This window comes from Larimichthys crocea, chromosome XX, assembly GCF_000972845.2.
Source record: "Larimichthys crocea isolate SSNF chromosome XX, L_crocea_2.0, whole genome shotgun sequence".
NCBI lineage: Eukaryota > Metazoa > Chordata > Actinopteri > Sciaenidae > Larimichthys > Larimichthys crocea.
In genome coordinates, this window is record NC_040030.1 from 4,474,770 (window position 1) to 4,480,040 (window position 5,271).

General features: G+C 42.6%; 1 long non-coding RNA gene across 2 annotated transcripts in view; it reads left to right on the forward strand.

The window, feature by feature from the left end:
• Nucleotides 1–747: 747 nt before the first annotated feature.
• Nucleotides 748–5,271, forward strand: part of LOC113748377 (uncharacterized) — a 136,439-nt gene continuing 131,915 nt past the window's right edge. For both annotated transcript variants that reach the window (XR_003464311.1, XR_003464309.1), the window contains exon 1: nucleotides 748–957. This is a non-coding gene — a long non-coding RNA (uncharacterized LOC113748377). The remainder of the gene's footprint in view (nucleotides 958–5,271) is intronic.

The following is a 5,271-nucleotide window of genomic DNA, read 5'->3' on the forward strand; positions in this document are numbered from 1 at the left end:
AATAATAAGATAATATACCAGTCGGTTCTAGAGATGCTTGATCAAATCACGCTCTTCTCCTTGATGCAATTTGTCACCTTTAACAGAGAGAGCGTTCTCGGCAATAGATGAGATGAAATCATTTGGAAAGTTGAATGTGGAAAAAAAAAAGGGTTTCAATTTGGATATTTGTCTCGATTTAATACGTTTGTCGCAACAGGTGGGCTCGTGCAGATGTTGGATGTTTCGAAGCCAAGTGGTTGTCCCGTCTTCTACCATTACAATGGATCACACGATGAGTAAAACAGTCACGTTACCCAAAATAAGATGGACCTGGCTATTTAATAAAGACCATAGACTGTAATCTGAATGCAACTGGGCCCAACAAAATGCCACTTGAAGGTTGACACACTGTAGACGATGCTTTCTAAAAATGTATTCTAACTGCACTGCAGGATGCAAGACACCTTTTTAGACCTCTTTTGAATGATTAAGGAGTTTTTCATGGTTTAGATTTGATTCATTTCCTTTCCGCTCAATGATTCTGGTTCTTATTAGCATCACTAAACTGACTTGCAAATGCGAATTAGTGAGCTTGGTGTGTTTTTGCCGGACAGACCTGCAGACTGGACACAACTGGATAGACCTATCGTAATGGTTTTAGTGTTATTAGTGTTTCCTGTTTTATTTTGTAATATTCCCCTCTAATCATGTCTGTAACTTGACTTCCTGCCTCCGGTTTTGATTGCCAGCCCTACCCTGATTAGTTTCACCTGATCCTGATGAGGTCCTACCCTCACTAGTGTGAGTCTTTGTGGTCCTTTGTCTCAGGAATGTTTGTTCTTCTTGTTTCTGCATTTTCTACCTCGACTTTTGGACTTTCTACTTAAGATGTTTTCCCGCTCCTTCACGAATTTGCTTGCCTGACTGGACTGCCACTGATTCTCTGCTATCGACTTCCGCCTGCCTCACCATCCAGTAAGCTTTGTCTCTTTGTGATGATTAAATCATTGAACTGCTTCCGCTCTGCCTTTAGTTGAATGCATTTGGCTCCAATCCCTTGTGTTTGTGCTACCCTGATACTACCAATACTGATACCTACAACCAGTCAGAGCAGCAAAATATGTGATGTGTGGCTTTTCAAATCTGGACCGGTGACACTCCTCTGTCATTGTGTCAAACCTGATAAATGGTTGCTATTGGAAGTCAGTTGTGGCTTGGTTCCTGTCTGTCTCTGGTTGTGATTTTTTGGCATAATATGTCACCCTGGTTCATAACAAACATCTTTGTTTCTATCACGTTCAAAGCAAAATACAAGCCATGCAAAAAAACTGTATAGAGATCGGGATCTGATCAGACTTTCAGTTTGGACCTGAGACCCTGTTTAGGACGGGTTTGATCCTTGGGTTTTTGGCAGCTGCATCCCGTGCACACAAGTTTTTCCACACACACACACACACACACTCGGACACACTCCCTCCAGTGTAGTGTGTTTCTTTCAGGTTCGTCCATTCACCTCTCCTCTCATGCTGATTCGAGCCTCTCTACCTTCCTTCCCCGTCATGAATTACTTTCCAGAACCAAGGTGCTCTTTACATTTGAAAGACCAATTTCTTCTATTGGATTAATTCATCAAAGTTGCCTCGGAGCTCACTGACCACTACAGCAGGAGCAGGGAATGAGACACGAATGTAGAGAGAGCATGAAAGGCCAGTATCAGTAACTTTCTGCCTTTCTATGGACATTTCACTGAGAGCCATCATTTTGACTTTCTGTAATGCAGAGAGGCTGCCCCGTGTCATCATGTTTCAACTATCTGAGCTGGGCTGTGACTCCTGACACAGGTAATGTCATATCCAGATAACTACACATCATGATATTAAAGCTACATCAAACAAGAGGATGTGCTTTTAGAGTGAATAATATAGTTGTTTATAATATTAACCAAAGAAGGGTAGTTCATGGATTGTACTGATGCGAATTGGCAAGAAGACTGTTGACACCTTTGTGGTTTCCAGAGTTTTTGGATTGTTAATATCACGTTTCTTAAAAGGAGTCTACCTTAAAGGGATAATATGTATTAAAACTGAGAGATTAAGGAAACGCAAAGTGTCACCTCATCCCTCCAACATTTCGACGTGTTCCCCACGGCGACTGGTTCAAATACTCCTGCCCCCGCTTAAAACATGTTCACAATGACTTCAGAGAACCCCTGACTTTCCTTTCATCTGCACTCAGATGTCAGATATCCAAACTAAAGGTGCAACCTGTTGGAGAATTTACAAAGCATGTTCCACAGTGGATGAACCACCTCATCCATCAGAGCCGTCCTCAGTTTTCCCGACAAGATATCTCCTAATCTAAACGGACATTTGCGGCATTACGTCAGTGCCAGTTAAAGGCGAAATAATAAGAATAACATGTGTCTGAAGGATTCATTGTTCAGGACAGAATATCTGTGCAGGGTAGTCTCTGTAGGAGGTCTATACTTTAACCACTAACTGTCTAATTTGTTGGAATGGCACTTTTTGTTTCATGCGGTTGGAAAGTTCTGATCTGTTACATTTGTGCAAAACAATGGCCGCTCTTATTTTTGCTAGAAAGCATTGTTGTTGATCTGACCATAATTAGTTTTTTATTGTTCTCATTTCTCCTTCATACAACATTACATTGTCTGTAATCTTACAGGATCTGAACACTAAGTTCTAGCAGAATTGACGTTTGAATTCAGCGTGTGGTTTACCCTCAGTGTACTGTGTTATGCCAGGCTTTCCAAGAGTAATTACTGACTAACAGATGTCAACATCTGTCTCGTACCCATAAACCCTTGTGTTTTGCAATCATTGCCTGTAATTGGTTTCAAATATCCTTTCAATGATCTGCAGAACAGTTTTATTGGAAGGAGACGGAAAACCATAGGCCTCATTTGCAACTTTGTATTACGATCAAGCCAAAAAATCTTTTGACTGTGAAGCGTTCAAAAGTAGCTTTGTGCTTCATGGAGATTGGTGGCTGCGGTTAGCTTAGATTCACAGCTGGGGAAAGCCACTTAGAGAAACCTCTCAAACCATTCCTCCTACAAACAAAAGCTTTGTGTGTTCTAAACAGTCACATTTCCTTCACCAAAATATGATTTAATACACTGCTTCCTCCTCAATCCCTATGCATGATTTGTCAAACTGTCAAATCTACAGTAAGACTAATCGAAAACCGAAATTCTGTATTCAGTATAAAAGGGCTATAACCATACTTTGTGCCGGTCCAGATATTTAGTCCCACCAGGGTTCAATAAAAAGGCTTAACAGTCCCAAATTCAAATACACAGTATGCCTTTTGTGGCTGCATATGAATCTCAGCTTTATTAGTGCACTGAAAGGTGAAATGGGCCAATGTGGCTTGGACGATCCTGCAAAACCAATCGACTTTCTCAAGGCGTACTACTTTTCAAGGTTTTATAAAGTCTTCCAATCTTTTCTTTCCAAATGTTTAGATAACTTGATAACTAATTGCACCCACAATAAACACAAGCGACCCAATGATCTGAACTTGTTCAGCAGGGATGAGAGACTGAAATATAAACCCTCGCTAATATAACCAAGTTAGTCGTCACAGAGGACTCGAGATGTAACATCTGCTGTCACTTCTCAATTGAAAACTACCCACACACACATAATTCAGTCAGTATTTTATTTTCCAATTTCCGCTGCTCTCATTGCTTGGACGACCGCGTTAACTTGTTCGCCTCCGTCTCCAGTGCAGATTAAGTTGTAATTGGTTTTTTCAAGAGGCCGGTGGGTTGAGCTGAATCAAAAGGCCCTGATTTGACTTCCCTCTTCGCACGACCTGGGGATATCTCCATGTCAGAGCTGCCCCCGTCTTTACCAACACCGACCTCCACTCTCTGTTTCCAACTCCCCACTACAACTACTGGTTGAGTGTGTTAGCCGGGTTTGCGTCCCTGTTCATTACCAAGGGTTTGATGCTGCCCCCAGATGACAGCTCAGCCCCCATATTACCTCGTCCACTCTGCAGATTTAAAATCAAATTAGCTGAACGGCTGAACGAAAGCCCTTTAAAGCTCCCCAACCACGCAAACGGAGACCGAGAGCAGCAAAACATACCTTGATTATACATTCAAACCTTAGACTGAAGTGTCTTGCCGCACGCTGCTGTGTGCGTGCTTAGCACTATAAATGAACAGTATATGTTGTACAAGATAAACATATTATAAAGAATCTGAATATTGCACTCGTGTTATTTTCATAAACAAGCTCTAATAGTTCTCGCCGCCACCGAATGCCCATCAATTCAACGACACCGACTGAAAATGTGCTTGTCGTTCCTCTCAATTAACTTAAAGTCATAATTGGAAAAGGCTAAGTAGCTGTCGTCTGTCTTCAGCGTGGGCTGGGAGGCAGAAGTTCAGTCGGTGGCTTTTAAGACGCGTGCGCTCTCTCCTGCTCGCTATGGTGTGATTTGCAACTCGACTGTCAAAAGAAATGAATCACATTACTTAAGTCAGTCATTAAAGACGTGCTATTCCTGTTACACAAAGTACTCAACAGCGGCGGCTCCCCATGACATCAAAGCAAGCTTTTAAAGCTCTCACCTGTGACATCTCTCTTTTTTTGATTCGGGGCAAAAAATCTTTGGTGGTTAGTGCTTATTGCTGTGTTTTTTTTTTTCCTTAGATTACCTGTCAGTCAAGCGGCCCAGGCAACTCTATGCTGTCTTTGTCCTTGGATTTTCTGTATAAGACAGAAAATTGTGAGAAGCGGATGTGAGACGCAGGTTCCGGGACTTCTTCAGGGTCAATTATGTCTTAAAACCTGTCCCCTAGAGCAGTGGTTCTCAACTGGTCTGGCTTCGGGACCCACCATCACCCCTAAAGGACAAGCCGTGACCATGGGCGGACTGGGACCAGAGCAGCCCACAACCCCCCCCCCGCTCCTACGCGGCCCACATTGTCCATCGCTAAGCGCCAGAGTGTGTTTGGGGTGTGTGATCTACTCGTTACATATATATATCGGGACTTATCGGCCGTGACCCAAATTGAGGAAAATTTTCAACTTCTCAAATTTATTTAATGAAAAGATGGTGCAGTTTGGTGGGTGTCTATTAACATTACAAGGCCTGTGAATAGACGGCACTCCGCGGCATAAAAAATCCACTTCAAAATAAAAGCACAGGATTTTGTTCTTAACATTTTTTTTCCCAGGCAAAGGCCCGCGACCCACTGAGAACGGGTCCGCGACCCACTTTTGGGTCGCGACCCACCAGTTGAGAATCACT